The following is a 22,710-nucleotide window of genomic DNA, read 5'->3' on the forward strand; positions in this document are numbered from 1 at the left end:
TTTCAGGTTGTGTTATCTGCATCATGCTTCTTTTACACACATTCTACTTTTTCTTTATTGTTTTAAAGTATGTGTGTAAGTTTACTTTTATTATTTTCCTAAATATTTTGTAGAATGAATTATTAAGGCCATCTAGGAATTAAGTTTTATACATGAGTTTTAAAATACAGATTAAAAATTTCAACAGATTTAAGACTATTGAGTTCTCCTATTATTTTGTTAGTTTATTAAAAGTTGTATATTTCACGGAATTTATGCATGTGTCTAATTCATTGAGCATTTTTGCAAAATTTTGTTTATCTCATATTGATGTATTTTTCTTTTATAAATGAACTATAATGATGTCTCTTTACACTTCTGTTCTCAAATTCTGCTTTCTTTCATATTTCCTTGATTAGTATTGATAGTCTCAGTAACCTTAATTTTATTAATCTTTTTCATAAAGACAAGTTTGGACTCTATTCATTTTATCTATTGCTTATAGCTTTTCATTTTATTGGTTTTCACTAATATTTTTATGGGGGAATGACATCATCAAGATCGAAACATAGGCTGTTACCAACTTTAGCCTTATACAAGAAGACCAGCCAGCAACTATCCATAGATAAGACACCATGGTGAAAAACCCAGAACACAGAGGTGAGTCTGAAGCACCCCTTGGACCATATATAGCAGGAAGGACCATATTAAAAGAGTAAGAGGAACAGCTACACTCTGACCACATCATCCCTCCTCCAGACCAGCACAGTGCTGCACTGAGACAGTTTGCCCAGGCTTACACTTATTCCAGTAGGACAAAGAGAGCCCAAGGTGGACATCCAACTCCCCCTAGCATTGCAGGAGACTTCTCAGGAGGCTCAATCAGGCAGTCTGTGAAACTTGACCATTGAAGATCAAATTGAAACAGAAAAGCAGGTGGAGCTTACAACAGTCGCACTCAGATCTTGGCAGACCACAATCCTCCTTGCAGTGATGCTCTAGTAAGGATCCCAGCCAACAGTTCTACCCAGCTACAGAGCTGAGCTGGTATCCACTTCTGGAAAAAATAAGCACAAAGAAACAAGTGGGACTACATCAAACTAAGAAGCTTCAGCACACACAAAAAAATCAACAAAATGTTATGGCAATCTAAAGAATGGAAGAAAATATTTGCACACCACATATCTGATAAGGGGTTAATATCTAATATATATAAGGAAACCATATAATTCAACAGCAATCATCATCATCTGATTAAAAATGTGCAAAGGATCTGAATAGACGGTTTTTTTCCCTAAGGAAGATATTCAAATGGCTAATGGGTACATGAAAAGGTAGTCAGTATCACTAATCATCAGTGAAATGCAAATTAAAACCACAGTGAGATATCACCTCTCACCTATTAGAATGGCTCTTATCAAAAAGACAAAAGATAACAAGTCCTGCCAAGGATGTGGAGAAAAGAGAATCTTGTGCACTCTGGTGGGAAAATAAATTGGGATAGTCACCATGGAAAACAGGTGGACATTCCTCAAAAAATGAAAGATAGAACTACCATATAATCCAGCAATTCTGCTTCTGAGTATATATCTGAAGAAAATGAAATCATTTGTGGGAGAATATCTGCATTCCCACGTTCCTTGCAACATTATTTACAATAGCCAAGGCATGCAAACAACCTCATTGTCCATCGATGTGTGAATGGATAAATATGGTATGTATAGATATGTATATGTATCTCTATACATATATAGTTACATCACTAACTACAATTAACAATACTGTATTATATATTTGGAAAGTGTTAAGAGAGTAAATCTTTAAATTTTCATCACACACAAAAACTGTAACTATTTGAAAACTAAAAGGCAACGCTCAAAATAGAAGATATTTGCAAATAACATGTCTGATAAAGTGTTAGTATACAAAATCTATAGCTCATTAAACTCAACACCCAAATAATAACCCAGTTAAAAAAAATGAGCAGAAGACATGAATAGACATTTTTCCAAGGAAGACATCCAGATGGCTAACAGACACATGAAAAAGATGCTCCGTATCACTCATCATCAGAGAATGCAAATCAAAACCACAATGAGATATCACCTCACACCTGTGAGAATGGCTCAAATTAACAACACAGGAAACAACAGATGTTGGTGAGGATGCTGAGGAAGGGGAACCATCTTCTGCTGTTTGTGGGAATGCCAACAGGTACAGCCACTCTGGAAAACAGTATGGAGGTTCCTCAAAAAGTTAAAAATGGAACTACCCTAGGATCCAGCGATTGCACTACTATGTATTTATGCAAAGGAGACAAAAATATGAAGGAGTACATGCACCCCAATGTTTATAGCAGCACTATCAACAATAGTAATTATGGAAAGACTGTAAATGTCCATTGATGAATGGATAAAGAAGATGTGAGATACACACACACACACACACACACACACACATTGCGGAGTATATATGTATATATATATGGAATATATATGTATATATATGTATATATTATATATATACACACACATATTGTGGAATGTATATATATATACACACACACACACACACATATATATGTATGTAATGTAATGTACATATATATATGTATGTAATGTACATACATATATGCATGTAATGGTCTCAACCATAAAAAAGAGTGAAATCTTGCCATTTGCAGTGACATGGATGGAGCTAGAGAGTATTATGCTAGTGAAATAAGTCAGTCAGAGAAAGACAAACACTATATGATCTCACTCATCTGTGAAATTTAAGAAACAAAACAAATGAACATGGGGGTTGGGGAGAGAGAAGCAAACCATAGAACAGGCTCTTAACATTAGAAAACAAACAGGGTTGCTGGAGGAGAGATGGGTGAAGGGATGGATTAAATGGGTGATGGGGATTAAGGAGGGCACTTGTGATGAGCATTGGGTGATGTATGAAAGTGCTGAATCACTATATTGTACACCTGAAACAATATTACACTATATGTTAACTAACTGGAATTTAAATAAAAACATAAAACTAAATTAAAAACAATCTAAGTATAGGAGAAAATGGATGTGTTAACAAACTTATTGTGATAATCATTCATATATCAACATATCATTATGTGGCATACATTAGACTTACACAATATTGTATGTCAATTATATCTCAGTAATATTGGAAAAATTAAAATACCTATATTTTTCTTTTATTTTCCTTTGCACTTTTTAGGCTGAATTTGCTCCTTTGAGGTGAAAGCTTAGTTTATTGACTTTAAATGTATCCTCTTTGTGATATGTGGATTTAAAGTATCAGGGACGCCTGGGTGGCTCAGTCAGTTAGGCATCCAACTCCGGCTCAGGTCCTGATTTCATGGTTCATGAGTTTGAGTTACGAGTTGGGCTCCACGCTGACAGTGTGGAGCCTGCTTGGGATTCTCTCTCTCTCACTCTCTCTCTCTTTCTCTCCTTCTCTTTCTCTGCCCCCCACCACCACTTGCACTCTCAAAATAAATACATAATTTTTTAAAGTATATATTTCTCTCAGCACTGTTTTAGATACATTCATGATAATTTGAAATGGGTGTTTTTCTTAATATTTAGCTCAAAATATTTTCTAATATTCATTATGAGTGGTTCTTTCATCCCTGGGTTATTTAGTGGTATATTGTTTAGTTCCCAAAGAGTTAGATATTTTTGAAGTTAACTTTTTTATTGGATACTAGTGAAAATGTATTACTACCAGAGCATATACTCTGCATGGTGCAATCACTTTGAAGTCATTGAGATTTTTTTATGATACAACATTTGATCTATTTTGATAAAAATTTTATGTGAACATTAAAATAACATGCACTTTGAAGTTATCGGTCATAGTGTTTTATAAATATAAGGTTGGTCAATTTAATTAATAATCTCGTTCACATTATTTTATATTGTTACTCATATTTTGTCTCAATTTAATTTTGGCTACAAAAAAGAAGTATTAAAATCCTCAATTATGATTTTGGAGGTATATCTGGTTCTTTTAGTTTCGTCAATTTTTGCTTTATATATTTCAAAACCGCCTATTGGTGATGCACAGTTAAGATTGTTATTTCTTTGTAACAATCTTCCTTGTGATTATTATTATTATTATTTCAGTGGTATATTTTTTCCATTATTTTGCTTTTAAATTTTTGCTTACATTTTAAATCCTTCTGTTATAAAAGCAGGTTATACTTGAGTTTCTTTTCCATTTAGTGTTATAATTTCTGTCAGTGAATTGGAGTGGTTAGCCCCACATACTTGGTTTATTGATAAGATTGCTCCTTACTTCCACTGTTCTCTTTCGTAGCTGTAATTTTCCTGTCTCCTTTTGAGTTAATCAGTTTTTTAAAATATTTTTTAATACTTCTAATGACATTTTAGCTACCTCTCTATCAATTTTAATGTTAGTCTAGATATTACTATATTGTCCTTAACTTTCCATAGTTATTAAAAATGTCTTTATTTCATCTTTATTGTTGAAGCATATTTTCACTCAGTACAGAATCCTAGGTCTACCTCTTTTTTTTTTTTTTTTTTAGTACTTTAATTGTAACACTGCATTGTCTCTTGTGTTTGTTTTCTTTTTTTTTTTCGATGATGTATCTGTGTCATTTTTATTGTTTTTCCTCAAGACAACGGGCTGTTCTATTTTTCTTAAAACTTTTAATGTTTTCTTATTTTTTTCCTTTAATTCTCTATCATTAGTGTGACTATGATGTGCATAGGTGCAATTTTCTTTTTATTTACTTTGTTTAGGGTGTGCTGAGACTTTTGGATCTCTGCATTGTTGTCCATCTATTTTAGAAACAAAAAAAAATTGAGCCATTATTTTTTTCTTCAAATGTGTCTTCTGTACATTACCACTTGATTCTTTTTCTGGACTATAATTCCTTGCATGTTAGACTATTTGATATATAGACCTACATGTTATAGACTCCTCTTTTTAATTTATTACTCACTATTTTTTCTCTCTCTATGCCTCAAATTGAATAAATTACACTACCCTTTCTCTCTTTTTTTAAGTTTTTTATTTATTTTGAGAGAGAGAGAAAGAAAGGAAGAGAGAGAGAATGAGCAGAGCATGGGGCAGAGAAAGAGAGAGGGAGAGAGAGGATTACAAGCAGGCTCCGTGCCATCAGCACAGAGCCCAGTGCGAGGCTTAGTCTCATGAACCCTGAGATCATGATCTGAGCCAAAATCCAGAGTCAGACACTTAACAGACTGAGCCACCCAGGTGCCCCAGGTACCCCTTCTTGAGTTTACAATTATCCTGCTGTGACTTGTCTGTGACTAGGCACATCTAATGAATTCTTTATTTCACATATCTTATTTTTCAGTTCTAGAATTTTCCAATCTTCCACAGGGGTTTTACTTTCCTGGTTAAATTACCTGCACATTTACGTATTTATCAACGGACGATTTGACATATTTTTAATGGCTATTATAAAGTATTTTTCTGTTGATTCTGACAACTGAGTCAGTGGTCTCCCACTGACACTTGTAAACTCTTGAATATGTGTCCTATTTTCTTGCTTCTTCACATGTCCAATGCTTTTTCTTACTTTAAGTGAGACGTCATGAATTATACATTGTAGATTTGCATTATGTTCTTTTTTTTTTTTTCTACGCGTGTTGAATTGTGTCTGGCAGATGGTGAAATTATTGGCAGATCATCTTGTCATCTTGTCAAGACTTGCTTTTAGGCTTTCTTAAGGCAGGCCCATTTCAATATTCCTGTTCGTCCTATCATGTAGTTTCTTACCCCTAAGTTGCAGATTCTCTGGTCTGAATAGTATCTCTGGTCTGAAATACTCACCCCAGTCTTTCTGCTGTGGCTGCACTGAAAGGCCACATCTCTGCGAAGGGATTCTTACCTGTGAAGTCTCTGTTCTAGTTTGTCCCCATTCCCCAGGAGCTGTTCTCTCTTAGGCATTTTTAAGTTTCTCTCTGCACATGCACAGTTTAGGATTGAGTCCAAGTCCTAAGAATTCTCTATGTAGATTTCTAGGCCTCCTTCTTTTGAGGATCCTTCCTCTCCGGCAATCTTCCCTACAGATTCCAGACACCTTACCAGCCTTTGAAGACAGACTTACGTTTCTTTGGCCCAGCATGTTTGCTAGGCCACAAGGGACTTGGGAAAATGTGCATATTTGTATTACTCCTAACCTTAGTGGGAATGCTTCCTTTTCCCCCCAATTAAATAGGATGCTGGCTTTATATTTAAAGTTTCTAATTTTACAAGGTTAAGAAAATACCGATTGATTCTTGTGAACTTTTTAAATAATGATCATTACTTTTTTCCAAATTACTTTTCAGTACTCATGGAGATAATTATATGATTTTTATCCTCCTACTTATTAATATGGTAAATTACCTTGATGATTTTTCTAATGCTTTTCCCAAGAATTGAATCAGTCTTGTTCACCAGAATACATTCTGCTTTGTTATGATCTATGAGTTCCTTAGCTCTTTTTTTCTAGTATTTAGTTCAATATTTTTTCACCAATATTTCTCAGTGAGTTTAGGGTTTTTCTGAGTGTGTATGTGCACTATATTTATTAGTCGTAGGTAGCAACATAATCTTGCTTCATAAAAATTATATGGAGGTGATTATTTAGTTTCCATGCTCTAAAATAATTTTGTATTCTTTTGATACTTTCTGTTTGGAAAAATTGGCAGAAATACATATGAAGCCATTTGGGCTTATTCTGTGCATAAATTTCTAAATAATATTAATTCTTTTTTGGATATTGATCAGCTTAAGATTTCTGTTTCAAATGGGACATATTTGGTAAATTATATTATCCTGGACATTGTTCAACAAAATTTTTAAAAATATATATGCTTATAATTTTTATGATTTTTTAAAATTAACTCATATATTTCACTTATTTTACCTTTGGTGTTTGGTGTTAAAAAATATAAAAATTTGTGCTTTCTCACATATTTTCCTTACTTAAGTCATCTAATATTTATCTATTTCATTATTTTTTCCCACTAACTTCTTTTTTCTCTATTTTTAAAAAATTTCTATTTTTAAAAAATTTCCATATTATTACTTTTCTTTTTCAAATTGTTATGCTCTTAATTATGATTTATTCTGTTCATTTATATTTAATTAAAAATACATTTTTATAACTATAAATACTAAATTCCCTCTGATCACTGCCTTAAATATATCTCATAATTTTACTAATGTAGCGCTATATTTTTGATTATATTATTAGAAATTCTCTAGTATTGTTTTGCATTATTCCTTTTACCAAACAGTTGTATACTATTTTTTGTTAATAGTGATTTAATTTTTTTCTTAATAACATCTAGCTTGATTCCTTTACGGTAAGTAAGTTTTGTTTGTTAGATTTCTACTAGATGGAAGTTGACAATAGTTTCTTTGATAATAGTATATGGACAATTTTTGTAAATGTCATCATGAATTTGAGAAAAAGGTGTATTTTCTACAATAATGTTAGAATTCAGAATACATATCCCTGTATTTTTTTAATATGCTTTTAAAAGTTTCTATATGGGGTGACTGGGTGGCTCAGTTGGTTAAGCTTCCGACTCTTGGTTTTGATTGGCATCATGATATCACACTTGTGGGATGGAGCCCAGCATCAGGCTCTGTGCTGACAGCATGGCGCCTGCTTGGGATTCTCTCTCCTCTCTCTCTGCCCCTCCCCCACTCATAGGCTCTCTCTCCTTCTCTCTTTCCTTTCCCACTCCCATGTGCATGCTCGCTCTCTCCCTCAAAATATAAACAAACAAACAAACAAACAGTTTAGACATACTTATTTTTGATCGTATGCACTTGTTTTGATCTGTCTCGGTGTGTTAGCATTTCGTATCATTAGTGTACTCTTCAGTTGATCCTTGCATTTCCTTGAGTCTCCGTTTCATGGAGGTACGTTCTTGCACTCACCTTTCTTGGTATGGTCAACTGTAGTTTCTTTAATCAATGATGTGCTAAAGGGCACAATATCTTCTGACTATTTGATAGTCTGGAGTTCTGCAGTATCCTTAATTTACACCTTTTGCTCCCCTACTCCCAACCCCTTTTACCTTAAGTGTCCGAGAAGTATCGCCATTTTCCATGACAAACATTCATCTCTCAGAACCGGCACCTTCCCACGACTCCCATCTCTTTTCTCCACGCACTGTCAAGCTTCTTCATCTCAGTTCATATGTACTCACTGATCTTGTGTGAGTGTTTTGTCACTAGAGTCACACTTCCTCTTTTTTGAAATGTTTGCAACCTAATCGCATTATGCCTGGCCTATCTGCTTTCCTGACTCCTTGTCTGTACCATCTGCTTCTAACTCTCATGTCATTCTGATTTTACTGGAAAGAGTGTTCATATTACTACTTAGATCAAATTTGATGTTCATACTACTGTTTGTTCCCTAATTATGTTATAAACATAGGTTATGTATGCATGGTTTATTTGTTGACCTGTATGTTTTTTGTTTTTGTTTATGCCAGTATATGAAAAAGATTCCCTTTAAGTGATCAACATTATCTTATGGGTATCCAGAAGTTCTTAAATTCCTTATTGTGTTGCTGTGTAAAAGAATGATCACATCTTCTCACAGTATCCGTGTAATACAAGTGCAGCTGAGTGGGTGACTCTGGCTCAAGGTCTCTCAGGAATTTGCACTAGAACTGTTAGAACTGCAGTCTCACCTGAAGATTTGACTGGAAACATTCGTTTCCCAAGCGTATTCGCAAGGTTACTCATAGGCTGTTTCCTGAAAGCCTCAGTTACTCACTGGCTATTGGCTGAAAGTCTCTCTCTTTCTCCCTTGCCTTATGAGCCTGTCCTTAATTTATGACATGGCACCCAGCATACGTCTGTGGGACCAAGCAAGAGAGCAAGAAAAATCATCCACACAGAAGCCACAGTCTTTTTATAACCTACTCTTGGAAGCAACATCCTATAATTTCTGCCACATTCTGTTTACTAGGACGAGTCACTAAATCTGGCTCATACTCAAGCAGAAGAGGTTAAATAAAGGTGTGAATACCAATAGGCAGAGGTTATAAGAGGTTATCTCAAAGTATATCCACCACAAATATCTTATTAAAAATATTTTTCCTGATCTTCTCACCAAAAGGGCTTAGAAGTAGTGATACATGAGAACAATTAGGACACCTGACACCCATGTATATTTGTGTCTAAATACCCCTTCTTAGGTAAAGAAAAATAGAGCTTGATAGAGAAATTCCTTTTCTAAACCTGCAGCAGGGGAAATACAAAGTGAGCCTGAAACACTTATTTTGTGATCAAAACCAAACCAAAACAAGCAAACAAACAAAAAAGATTAATCAGGAGATGTCATAAGAACACAGAAACCATCCTGAAAGGGCTCCCCCTAGCCACACTTGGGACAGAAGGTATGATGGTTCTAATAGAGTACATAATATTGAAGTGAAAAAAAAAAAAACAAAAAAACTTTGAGTTGTAGTAATTGGGAAGGAGAAAAGGAGGGAAGTAGAGCTCTTCTTAGATATATAGATATAAAAAACAAATAGTAGACATATCTCCATAAATATGCATATGTGTGTGTTTATGTATGTGTTCACATACAAACACAAACATATACACCTAAAGAGTGAAAGTCAATCAATGAATCTAGGTCAAGAGTATATGAATGATCCTTGTACTATTCTCTTAGCTTTTTAATAGATATGAATATTTCAAAAATAAAAAGTTGGAAGAGGAGAAAATAAGACCTTAATACTCTTAGAATAAAATTTGAATTATGGAGTCACAAAAGAAAATGCTAACCATAAATGAAATGATAGATTAATTTTAGAAAATTGATTACATTAAAAACAAAGAACTTGTGTTAATCAAAAAATATGTTTTAAAAAGTGATACTAAAAAAATACCAATTGACACACTTATAACTGAAAAATGAAAACTATCACAAATATATAAAGAACTTATAACATCCAAGGGAAGGAAAAAAAAACCCAGCAATTGATTAATTAAATAAAACATAATAGGCTCGTGACTGGGCCTTTTCTTATTGGAATAGATTTTGGCTTTGGAGTAATAGAGAAACGCTTACAAAGTATGGAATGAAATGTAAGCTCAGAGAAAACCCTTTGGGTTGCCTAATTTTTATATCCTATTTGTTATGTAGATGAGGTATTTATATTACTCACTTTTACTCTTAAGCCAGCTACGTTTTATAAATCCATAATTTTCCAATAATTTGCAGTAAGTATCCTAATCAGGTAGTAGGCATCAGAAAATCAGGTATTTATGATAAAACATGCCTACATAAGAACTCTCCTTATCTTTTCAAGAGTAAATGCCATTGACCTTTTATAAGGATGTCTGATGAAGAACAACACCTCAGGTGTCCAGAGAAAGGGAGAGTGTGTAACAAACCCACTGTTAGCTTTTTTCATCTGATCCACAATCTAAAATCCTTCTAATGATGTAAATCAAACATCTTTGAGAAAAAATGAAATCTCATATAGCAAGGAGGGTAAAAAAAACAGATTTCAAATCCTTAAGAGCCATAGTAGTGTCCCATTTTCCAATCACTTAAAATGTAAAAACCATTCTTGGCTTGCAGTTTGTAAGCAGTAGGCCAAATGTGGTCATAGTTTGACAACTACTGTTCCACAGCTTAGGAAAAAAAAATTATTTTCCTTATAGAAAGTGAGTTTGGGAATGTAGGGCCTGATCAAGGAAAAAGATAAGACCATGAGGTAGCAGTGGTACGCACAAGCTTTGAGTAACACTGACAGGTTTGAGTGCAGTTGGGAAGTCCCTCACACAATAGCCTCCAGAGCCCCTGGCACTGAGTCACCATCCAGAAGGGGAAGAGGACAGGGAAACTTCTAAGAGAGAGAGAGATTGAGAGAGAGAGAGAGAGAGAGACAGAGACAGAGAGAGAGAGAGACTGGAGAGGAGAGTTATCTGTCTAGGTAATGTCACTTAGCTACACGGTGTGAAATCTCTGGGTCACAAGATCCCAAGGGCAGTTGCATCTTCTGGGTTTATTTTTTGAGGGTTTTTGTTTATTTGTTTTTTTGGATGGGGGGTGTTTATTTGTTTTTGTTTTTGTTTATGTTTTAAATAGACCCTGGGGTTAATCTGGGACTATCAGATGTTGGGTTCCATCTCCTGGGATATGCAAAGCAAGCAGGTCTAAATGGCTAAAAATCTGCTTTTTGAGGCCATATTTAAAACAATGAGATTTATATTAAAAAAAAAAAAAACACTCGAGTTTGGCTCCAGCAGACTTTTGAGCTAATGAATCTCAGCCTACTTTGAAGAAATAAATGACACAGGGGGCAATATAGAGGCCATTATTGGCTCAGTCGTATAACATTCTTGTAACAACATCAAAATGTGAAAAGAAAAGAGGGAAATTTCTCACATATTATATCTACTAACATAGAAAGACATATTCCATCCACCTCTGTATTAGTGGCACCTCTTACCAGTTCTATCTCAACTGTTGGCAGGATGTAGGGGAGGTTTACAAATGGAGGCTTCTGGCCTATAGTCTGTTTCCCTTCTCTTTCCACCTCAGTCTCTGTCTCACATCATCTTGCCTGCATGTATGGGGACTGTAGAGACCCCACAATGCACATCCTAACTTTTTCATAGTAACTACCCTTCTGAATGGCTATAAGTCAGCCACCCCTCTGGGCTAAAGAGAGGCACACTGTTGTCCTGTCAGCCCTGACTAGAACAAAGTTGATTATATGAGCCTGGAAGGGGGCTCAGGGTTGTTCAGACAGGAAATTCCAGCTTCATGGTATCCAAATTATGGATTACAAGGGGGAGGCACATTTCTTTAGCTCCACAGACTCCTCATTGCTTGATGTACTAGGAAAGAGGCCCCTTCTTCTGTGTCTAGGGACATGATATCTCTTAGAGCACTTGCCACACAGAGACCTCAATAGATGGTAATTGAATGAACAAGTACGTTGGTGATTGATGGAATGAAGAAATACATGAACAAAACGCATGGAGATAAATGGTTGAAAGTAGTGATCCTGGTTCCATAAAACATCATAAAAGATACAGTTTAAAAATTAATTGGCCTGGGTAGATGCTGGTACATGGCCTTTTTTTTCACCTGCAGTAATAGTGCGGGCCATTCTCTGGTGATGAAGTCACATTAGATAACTCAATCATCCATCATCCCATGATGTGTAAAGCACAAGTTCCAGAGTGCTATATTAAGAAATTGATCCCTCCACCCTGAATTTTCTCTCTAACAGATATAGATCATAATTTCTTCGTCTACGTCATACTCTTCCAGAGTCATGTATGTTTACAGGTTATTGTTATTCAGTGACTCTGTCTTCAGTACACAGGGCTAAAGGATTAAAGATCTTGATAGATGAAAACTAGAGGTCAGTGTTAACACAGTTGATTTTTCACTTTGCAAAACTTGTCTGTGGGAAAGAATGAAACATTTTTCTACTGCGGAAGAAACTGAAGATTCTTGACTTGGGAAAACACTTCCACTAAAATTAAGCAGGTTGTGATTTGAAAGTGCTTGGAGAAAAGAAGCATGCGGTTTACTTTTAGACAACCCTTCAATAGCAAATAAAAACATGGGTGCACAGAGAATTACTTTATGAGTCTTTAAATTGGAGTTTAAAATTTTTGGGGAAATGGTATTTTGCAAATACAGTAAAACCTTGGTTTGTGAGCATTCTTCATTCCAGAAACACGCTTGTAATCTACAGCACTTGTATATTAAAGTGAATTTCAAGAACCATTGGCTCAGTTGTGATCATGTGACATTCACCGTCACATACTATTCATTGTATTGCAAGGCATCCCTTGCTGATCAAGTTAAAATGTGTTAGAAATGTTTGCTCATCTTGCAGAACACTCACAGACGGAACAAGTTACTCGCATTCCGAGGTTTTACTGTATTAGGTTGGAAGCTTCATTGGTTCCCTGAGACTGAACATCTGTCTCCTTCTGACTAGTAAATAGGCAACTTTAATTTTAGTAAAGCAAGCTGTACAGTAGATCTAGTAATGGAAGACTCACCAGGGAGTGAAGGACTGGAGTAAGATACACAGGATTCTGTAATGAAAGAGAAACAGAAGAAGGATAATGCGTTAAGGGTAAAAGCAAAGAGAGGTCACAAGAAGAGCAATGGGTCTTTGTGACAGGGAAGAAACAGAAAACTGAAGACATTTCCTATGCTGATACTGCACGAGGAGCTAAGTGTGTTATTTAATCCTCCATCAATTCTGTAAGAAATAGGTGTTAGACTCATTTTAAAACTGAGGAAATTGATAATCAACAGGATTATATCATTTGTTCACAATTAACTAACCAGATTTGACTCAAAATCTGTATACATTCAACTGTGCCAACAGAGACCTGTGTATTCAATGTGGCACATCTGGTTTTATGTTATATTGTGTTATTTTTCCTGTTCTTGAGCCATATGGCTGGGGCCGCCATGATTCAGAGCCCCAGCTGATGACTAGAGGAGCCTACAAATCCCCTAGACTTTGTTCCCCAAGTTTCATTACAATGCATGCCATTGGTCACTGCCCAGGCAACCATAGACCTGACGCAGTCCAAGAGGTGAACCAGCCCTCATACTGAATACTTTGAAATTTCCATTCTATAATTTCCCAAGTTGTATGCTTATGGTGTTTCTCATACTCCAGCCTCTTTGATATTTTTCTTCTCTTCTGGTCCTATGCCCGTTTTCTACATTTTCATTATAATAATGATAATAATCAGCCTTATATGTATATCCTACTTGCAACTTCCAAAACACTTTAATCCATATGGCATTTGATCCATGTGCATAGAGAAGCCATTTTATTCCCATTTTTATAAAGAGAGACAATGAAGCTTAGAGAGGTTCAGTGACTTGTCTAAAGTCATCCAAGTAGGAAGTGGCAGAACCAGGACTGATCCCATTTTTCTTTTATTCCTATCCTCTACCTCTGCCTTTTCATGTATGTGAGGCTCAAATCAGACCTTTCAGCTTTCCTTAATCCCACTGAATACATTCAAGAGTTTGGAAGTGACCAAATATCCCGGAGCATCTAAGCCAACTTCATATACATAGTGGGGTTAAAAGCAAAACAAACAACATCAGCAAAATTACACCTCTTTTTAGCTGTGTATAATAGCCAGGTGGAGGGGCACCTGTGTGGCTCAATCAATTAAGCATCTAACTCTTGATTTCCACTCAGGTCATGATCTTGTGGTTCACAAGATCAAACTCCACGTTGGGCTCTGTGTCTGCGGTGAGGAGCCTGCTTGGGATTCTCCCTCTCCTCTCTCTCTGCCCCTCCCCTGCTCACACTCTGTCTCAAAAAAATAAAGAAACATTAGAAAAAAAAAAACTTCAACACAATAGCCAGGTGGAAATCTAAATTTCTTTGAGCCAATTTGAAGAGTACTCTCGGAGAGGGTCCATTTTAACCTCCCTCCGTCAACACTGATGTCACATTTGGTTACTCTTGTGGAGCAGAAATTTTCTGAGGAAAAAAACAGATTCTTTTTGAAGAAATAATTTTGTTTTGAAAGCATTTAAAATAATTTGATAAATCATGGGCATTTTACATTATGAACCAACAGGGATCTCTGACCGTATTTCATTTCTTTAAAAAAAAAAAAAACAGAGGGAGAGCAAATGGGGGAGGGGCAGAGGGCAAGAGGGAGAATCCCAAGCAGGCTCCGCGCTGTTGGCACAGAACCCAATGAGAGGCTTAAACCCATGAAAGCATAAGATCATGACCTGAGCCAAAATCAAGAGTCAGAGGCTCAAATGACTGAGCCACCCAGGCGCCTCGCATATTTCATTTCTAACACACAACAGAAGCCAATTCCTGTGTGCACTCTGGTTCAAAGTGGTTTGTAAAATTGAATGTCAGTAGTGAAGTTAGAAATTCAGCATTCTAAACCCTAACCAAAAGCCAACCACAGCAATATACCATAAAGGCAATAAAAACCATTGTATAATAGAACTAAGTTATATATATGACAATTATATGCATATATAATTAATGTATAATAACGCTTACATATAACATAATAGACTAAAGAGTCCGAAGAGTTATCAAAATGACATAGAAGCTGGGAACAGAGGATGATGTGTGAAGAATGATAGGAAACATGTTCCTTGCAGAAGAAAACAACAGCAACAACAACAACACTTAACCCTCCCCAAAAACATACAGCCTTCAACATGCCCACTATGAAATTCTGCGGTGCTCTGGTTCCCTTAGTTGACACCTGCTTTGAAGGTCTGACTGACTTGTTACACTGCAGTGAAGGCAAAATTGCTTCCGGTTTTAAGCTTTAGAGGTCACCACCACGACCACACCGGTATGTTAACAAGCACTACCAATCTCTGTGTTGCTCAACTACTCTGAACCACTCTAGGTGTCACTCTGTGTTGGGGGCAGAGATAAGTCTTGCAAGAAAGTCATCAAACTGAAATCTTTATATTGTCAGTATCATCTCGGTTTGCTCTGGGAAATACTACATTCAGCTACTGATAACAGTGTAAAACTCAGCAGGGTTGAGTGATCACCTGTGTCCTGATTTTCCTCTGGCTCTGTGAAAATAGCATACGTGATATTTTTTACACAAGTCTCTTTTTCATATGTAAATACCAGGAGAGGGGGCATCTAATAAACCTTAAAATATTTGAAATTCTAAGAATGTGAAGCTAGACAAGTGTATGCTTTGAAGCAACATGAATTTATATTCTGATATTATTTGTTTAAACATGTAGCATTGGTACCAAGTTTTCGTATCAATAATATAGCTCAGAAGAGTGCAGAGTCATACGAGAACACATAATTGTCTATTTAAAGAAGTTTGCGTTCGCATTTACTGATATCTTCTACGCCATATGCTTGATTCTTAAAAAAAAAAAAAGTCTGTACATAGCAAAGTCTCTTATTTTTTTTCAATAATCCTTAAAAATAATACTTCCAGGCTGATAAATTTTATCAACACCAAACAATACAATAGAAAACTTACACAGAATCTAATGCTTGTGTTTCTAAAAGACATCGTTCAATTTATGACATGTTCCATATGAAGGCCAGGATACACACAGCCTCCTAAAAGAGTCTCTGAGATTTAAAGCCCATACTATTTCTTATGGGCTTGGTTTGCCTGCCATTTATAATTTCCATTTATTGCTGCCTTAATTGCCTGGGCATGACCTTATATTTTGTAACCTTTTCCTTTTTCTCTTTAGGGCTTTAAATGATTTGCACATATCATCTTTAATTGACACCTCAGTGTGACATCAGCAAAATAGAGAGGATGGATAGCACAATCCACAAAACATTATCCTTGCAACTACATTTCTAATACTTTGAAAAACAAATTAGCAGAACACACTTGGTTTTAAGCTTTTCTTGGCAATCTTTTCTAGGAGGCTGATTCTAATACTCAAATGCTAGCACTCAAATCTTGTACCTCACATCAATAAACAAAGACTTTTAACTTCAACCCAAAATTCAGTATATGAGGTTTACATAGGGAATACCTTTCTTCATGTAAGTTGATAATAAAGTTTCAAGAGTAAGAGGTAAGAGTAGAGTTGAGCAAGTTTAGCCCAACTTTACTTGGAAAAAAATGAAATAGAGAGCAGATATTATAATCATATACTTCTAGAGCTCCTGGCAAACATAGAGACCGTGAGATCAGTCCTCTCAGTACCAAGGACACTGGAGCTTAATGGCTTTCTTAGCATCACAGTTTCTAATAGTAGTTGGAATGAGTCAGGAATTACAGCTTCAGGTCCTACGTGTTTTCCACTATACCGAGCTAAAATAATTAAAGCAGATATAAAAAATATATTGACAACCATAGATCAATGGGGGGAAATGGCACCACTTTGTTGTGACAGAGGAGTACTGAATGATTAAGCTGTTCTATTGTATGAAAGTGACAAGAGGAGGCAGTTCCAGTGACCAAACAGTAACAGATATTAAAGACAACTTAAGTCACTTAGACCCTTCATCCTTCACTCTCTGTTGATCGGATACTTAAATCCCTTTTATAAATCCTAACGATAGAATTCTATTATATGATTAATATGAAGTCATCCAAATTATACTTAAAGCCGCCAGTGATGGAGAACATATTGTTTAGGAGGCATGCATTTCATCTGACTTAACCCAAACCAGTTTCCTTGAAAAGTTCTTTCCTTGCTGAAACATCCTTGTAGATTAGATAGTGAAATGATAACTACTTGATTTTTAGATTAATTTACTTTTTCTATAATAGAAAAATAAATGTATCAGGATCAGAGATAAAGACAAGAATTTGCTATCCTTTATGATGAAACATGCAAACCCAAAAACTGAATTAAAATTATTTTTCAACTTTTCAACTGTTAAGTATGGCAATTGTATTAGGTACTTATCGGTTTGCATGATAGCCTTGAATGTGTATATATATATATATATATATATATATATATATATATATGATCAAATTAAGTAAGAACTTAATAGCATCAATAGAAATTTGGAGCTATAGCTAAGGGTCTTTCCTTACATTACAATGTCACTTACCTTTAATAGCTTTGAACCAAATAATAATTTCTTCAGTATACGAAAAATTCAAGAGTCTTATTTACCTTCTAGTAAAGCAGTCATTTATCTTGGACTGTTCAATGGTAAAATAAGATATTCTACAGAAAGTACAGATGGATGAGTGATAAGTGCTAGCGTGAATGAAAAACATCTCAAGGCAAAAATGCAAAAGCCATACATAATAGAAAAGGATGTTTATGGAACACAATCAATGACCTTGTCTTGAATTCTGTGTCTGAAAGAGAAATGTTCTTAGTAGAGGCTTCAACCAGAGACCATCTTTTGTCTACTGTCACTGCTAAACTTTCCATGCATGAGGAGTCAGATTTAAATTTGAGTAAATTAGATTTCACCCTTTATGATTAGTTAATTCTGATCCACACATCCATACATACAATTAGTTCATTCTGATCGTAAATGCAAAACCTTCAAGCACTTTCTAATACTTTTTTAGAACTATCATTTTTTACTTTAATGCATTACCCCAAATTTATTATTTTGTATATCTAAATATGAGAACTACACACATGTAGATAATAGATATGTCCTTCCCATGTATATGTATGTGCATGTGTATCTACGATGATACATAACACTTTCATATCATTAATTCACTATACTGTGGAATGCATTTCTATAGGCTATGGTTCTTGCTTTAAGGAATAGCAAACAAACACACAAACAAACAAAAAACCCCAAAAACCTAAAGAGCAATCCCCACCCTGCAAAAATAATAAATAAATAAATAATCAATAGAATGTGTTTTGATAAGCAAAGCCAATTTAGGAGTATTCTTTTGCACCTCAAAACTACAGGTAGAGCAAAGACAGTCATTATGAACTACTCCTTTAGCCTACTGGAACCATTTCACACCAGCTTATATGAGACGACATAAATTCTCAGAAATTTGGAGAACTGGATGTTAAATATAGCCATTATTAAAAAGTAGCTTGAAGAAACTTACAATTAAATAACTTATATTAAAAACAAAAGTGATTAAAACTCAAAATTCATAATTTCCTAATTATTTTGCTACATTTTACTATTACCAATGTGCTTGAGATGGGTTGAGTCTATTATACCTGCACCATGGGAACACTATGTAATGGTGTGACATTGAACATCACTTTCCAACCTGTTTCGCTGACTTAAGTCAACCATGATGGGGATTCTTACAGCACAGAAAGCAACTAAAGCCACAACGCAAGATGTTTTATCCCTCTCCATCCCAAAGGCTACTCTTGCTAAATAAACATTTATAAGCACACCATTGATATCAGAACATGGATGAATATAGTTTAGTGGTCACAGCACAACCTCTGAATCTGACCTTGCCCATTAATATTTGTGTGCCTTTGCACAATTTTCTCAAATGAGTAGTGGCCTCGTCTCGTCATCTGTAAAATGGTTTACAAATCTTTCTTAAGTACTTAACGCTGTGTCTGGACTGGAACTTGAAGTGACCAATAAATGCTAACTGTAATTGCTATCAACCATGAGACGTAGCATGAAATACAGAACGGGCTGTAGTGAATTTAGTCTCATATTCAAGAAAATTGGTAAAATAGACAAATTAGGTTTTCATAATTTACTTGGTTCTTTATATAGAACTGTATGCCTTAGAAGCCAAAGTATAGGGAGAAGTCAGTTGCATTCCTTGAAAACTTTACAGATAGTAAGGTTTTTGTACTTGTAGAAAACTTATATGATTACTTGCTTTCCTAATTAATTTTTTATAGTTTTTTTTTACTTTTGTAAACACTTAGTATAAATCATTTAAATATGCAGCAGAATTATTTTAAACAAATAAACAGCATGACCCAGTGGAAAGTATCTGGCTGGGACCTCACAGAAGTTTCTTATTGATTCTGTTTCAGTTTCCTGTGTCTAGCAGGGCACAGTCTGTCTACCATGGCCTCCAGTTTCTTCAGCTTTACATTGAATTTATTGCACGAAGCTGGATTAGCAGGTGACCTTGAATCCATCTTTTGAATAAAATCTTCCATAGGAGAGTAGTATATGCAGTGAAGATAGCATATGGGATGATGGTGTGAGCACATATATTTACTTCCCCTTCCCCCCCAGAATCCCTGATCCAATAATGAAAAGCTAAATACACATAAAAAGCAATGGGAAATACCAAAAGCAACATCTGCATACAAGAAATTTAGAGGAATGCTCACAAGACATAAAACACACAGGGACAATAATCAGACCAGAGAAAATGATAGTCAAAGACATGCAGAATGAAACTCCACAGATAACACAGAGCTCATGGCAAATACATGTGATGGACAGAATGCTCCACAGCAAACATTGCAGAAATTCACTAGAACCTTCGTTCTGAACAACAGGACCATTTGTCACCCTCTTACTCGGAGAAGTGCACGCTGCTACAGTGTATGTTTTTCTAAGGTCGAAGTTCTTGGCAGTATTTATGTATTTATTCATTATGTTCATTTTTAGAGTAAGTCTGAATTTAGTCATTGTTTTAGGCATCTTCCTTGTTACTGGTGGGCCGTGAATATTCTGTGTCTTTGCATGTCTGACCCTCTTATTTCTCACTCAAGTTTGAATGATGCTTTTGATGTACTCAGACTCAAAGTTATTTTTCCTCAGAACATTGAGAAAATTGGCCTATTGTCTTTATGCACCTGAGCTGTCAGTAATAAGTCCGACAGATCTATCTGATTCTTGTCCATTTGCAGCTTACTTTTCCCTTCTCTTTTTGGAAGCTTTTGGGATTTTCTACTTTTCTTTTTCTTAGTTTTCACTACCATTATTTTTCTATCAGTGAGACTTTTTACCCTGTTTAGCTCTTAGAGACTAGTTTCAGTATGACTGTGGTTTTCCCCTAATGCTGGTATACTATGGTATTTTCTGCTATTTTTTTAAATATTTTTTTCCTCCTCCATTTGTTTTATTCTCTCCTTTTAGAGTCCTAAGGTTCAAGATGGTGACATAGAAAAACCCTGAACTCAGTTCCTCCCCCCAGACACACAGAACTTTCTAAGAAAAACAAAAACAAGCAAACAAACAAACAACACACCTAAAGTCTGGCTCAACAACTACACATCAGGCTAATGAGAAGAAAACCACATCAAAGAGGGTAGGAGAGACTGGGACACAACTCCCATAAACCCCACTCCAGGCCAGTGAACCGCAATTAAGAAGGAGCTCAGACCCCGAACTTCCCCTTAGGAGTCAGAGTTTGAACCCCACATTGGGCACCCCAGCTTTTCAAACCTGCACCTGAGAGACAAGCCCCCAAAACATCTAGCTTTGAAAATCAACAGGGTTTGTGCCTACGAGACCACAAGACTGCAGCGATCTAAGAAATGGCTCTTAAGTATAAACAGTATAAATCATTTAAATATATAGAATTAATTTAAACAAATAACCAGCGTGATCCAGTGGAACGTATCTGGCTCCAGGATTCACAGAAGTTTCTTATTGATTCTGTTTCAGCTTCCTGTGTCTAGCAGGGCACACTGTCTGTCTACCACGGCCTCCACTTTCTTCAACCTTATGTTGAAGTTATTGCACAAGCCTGGATTAACAGCTCTTAAATGGCTCCTACTTAGATTTATCGCCCAGACTTGCGGTGAAAGAGGCTCATTTTGCTTATGTTGAAGCATTGGCCTGAGGGGCAGGCATCTAATTTAACACACAATGCAGGAGCATGCTGGAACACTCTTCAGGGATGGAAGCTAGAGGCGGCCGGTTTTGCTCTCTTCCTCGCCCTGCGGTAGGAGATGGGAGCCATTTTATTTTTTTATTTTTTAGGGTTTTGTTTGTTTTGTTTTGTTTTTAACATTCGTGATAGGGAAAAATCTGTTATAAGATGGCCAACAGGACTGGTAGGGAAATTCCAGTCCCCGACCAAAGACTCCCCTTCCGGGTTCTTTTCCCACCACGCTTGCCTGGCGCAGGCCAAATTACCACGAATGCTGAATGCGGAAGTAAAAGACTATCACTTGTTCCCTCTGCTTACCCTCCGTCTCCGGAGCGTGATCTCCTCTGAGCCGGCTTAAAATAAACCGCCTGCCTTCCAAGATCTCGGAGTGCCTCCTGGTTCTTCCCCGGGGTGATCCAGACCAGGTTCCCTAACATTAGGCTTTCTTTTTCTTCTCTTTTTTTTGGGAGGCACCGTCTTGGCGCTCCCCCTCATCTCACCGCAGCCAGAGGATACTATCTTCTCACTTCCCCTTCTGCTGTGCTCTCAAGCCACCCCCCCCACCCCCCCCACCCCCATCTTCCAGAAGGAAACTTTCGCATGCTTTTGGTGCCCTGATTTTTGCGGCCTCTGCCCAGGGGACCTTCCTTGCTCACAGGGGTTTCATGGCCTGGGAGAGGCCTGGGTCCCACGGGGTTATAACAGTCACAGTGCTGGCAAGATACCACAGTCAGGGTGGTGCCAGAGATTGAAACGCACCCCTCTCTCAGTAGAAGAGGTCGGTTGACTCGTCCTGGACCTTGGGCCTGAGGGGAAGGCTTCCGGTTTGGCACGCATCTAGTGGCCAATGGAGCTGCTCTCAAGGAACGTGGAATGCGCACCTACATTTGTCCTTCGTATCTCCCAGAAAAGAGCTTATACACTCATCTGGAGCTCTTCTTTTCCAACCTCCACCCAGAGGATGCCCCCAGATCACCTGGCCTTGGTAGCCATGAGGGCTGATGCTGGTGGTCCCACAGGACTGATTAGCTTTGCACACTTTAAAAGCTGCTGTCTGAGGGTCTGGCTTCCAATCAGCCCGAATCTAGGTGCTGTGAGATCCTCCCCTTTGGGACACGAACAGGTCTTGGCTCGCTTTCCGCTGCCGGGAGCTATTAAAAAATATAATAGGCGGTTTGGACAATCACAAAAGTTGGTGAGACCACCAAGGCTTGAGCAAAGTTGAGCGACAGGTTTTGTCACCTACCCAAGGCCATGCCTTCAGGGAGAAGTGGTTGTTTCATCTAGCACAGAGAAACCAACACAGAACCAAGCAAAATGAAGAAAAAGAGGAACACCTTGCAAACAAAAGAACAAGGTAAAGCTTCAGAATGGCTCTCAAGTAAGCTTTATAATTTCCGTTTCTACCTTCCATATTTTTAGCTTTACTTTTTAGACATTTTTATTATT

General features: G+C 36.6%; 2 long non-coding RNA genes across 2 annotated transcripts in view; one reads left to right on the top strand and one right to left on the bottom strand.

The window, feature by feature from the left end:
- Positions 1-237: 237 nt before the first annotated feature.
- On the bottom strand, positions 238-22,202 carry LOC128312237 (uncharacterized). The gene is made up of 3 exons (XR_008291260.1): positions 21,580-22,202; positions 13,042-13,077; positions 238-1,036 (listed from the first exon to the last, which is right to left on the bottom strand). It is a non-coding gene; the product is annotated as an uncharacterized LOC128312237 (long non-coding RNA).
- The window catches only part of LOC128312238 (uncharacterized), a 98,119-nt gene continuing 97,240 nt past the window's right edge, over positions 21,832-22,710 (top strand). Inside the window, exon 1 of the long non-coding RNA XR_008291261.1 lies at positions 21,832-22,618. This is a non-coding gene — a long non-coding RNA (uncharacterized LOC128312238). The remainder of the gene's footprint in view (positions 22,619-22,710) is intronic.

This window comes from Acinonyx jubatus, chromosome D4 (genome assembly GCF_027475565.1).
Source record: "Acinonyx jubatus isolate Ajub_Pintada_27869175 chromosome D4, VMU_Ajub_asm_v1.0, whole genome shotgun sequence".
NCBI classification, from domain to species: Eukaryota; Metazoa; Chordata; class Mammalia; order Carnivora; family Felidae; genus Acinonyx; species Acinonyx jubatus.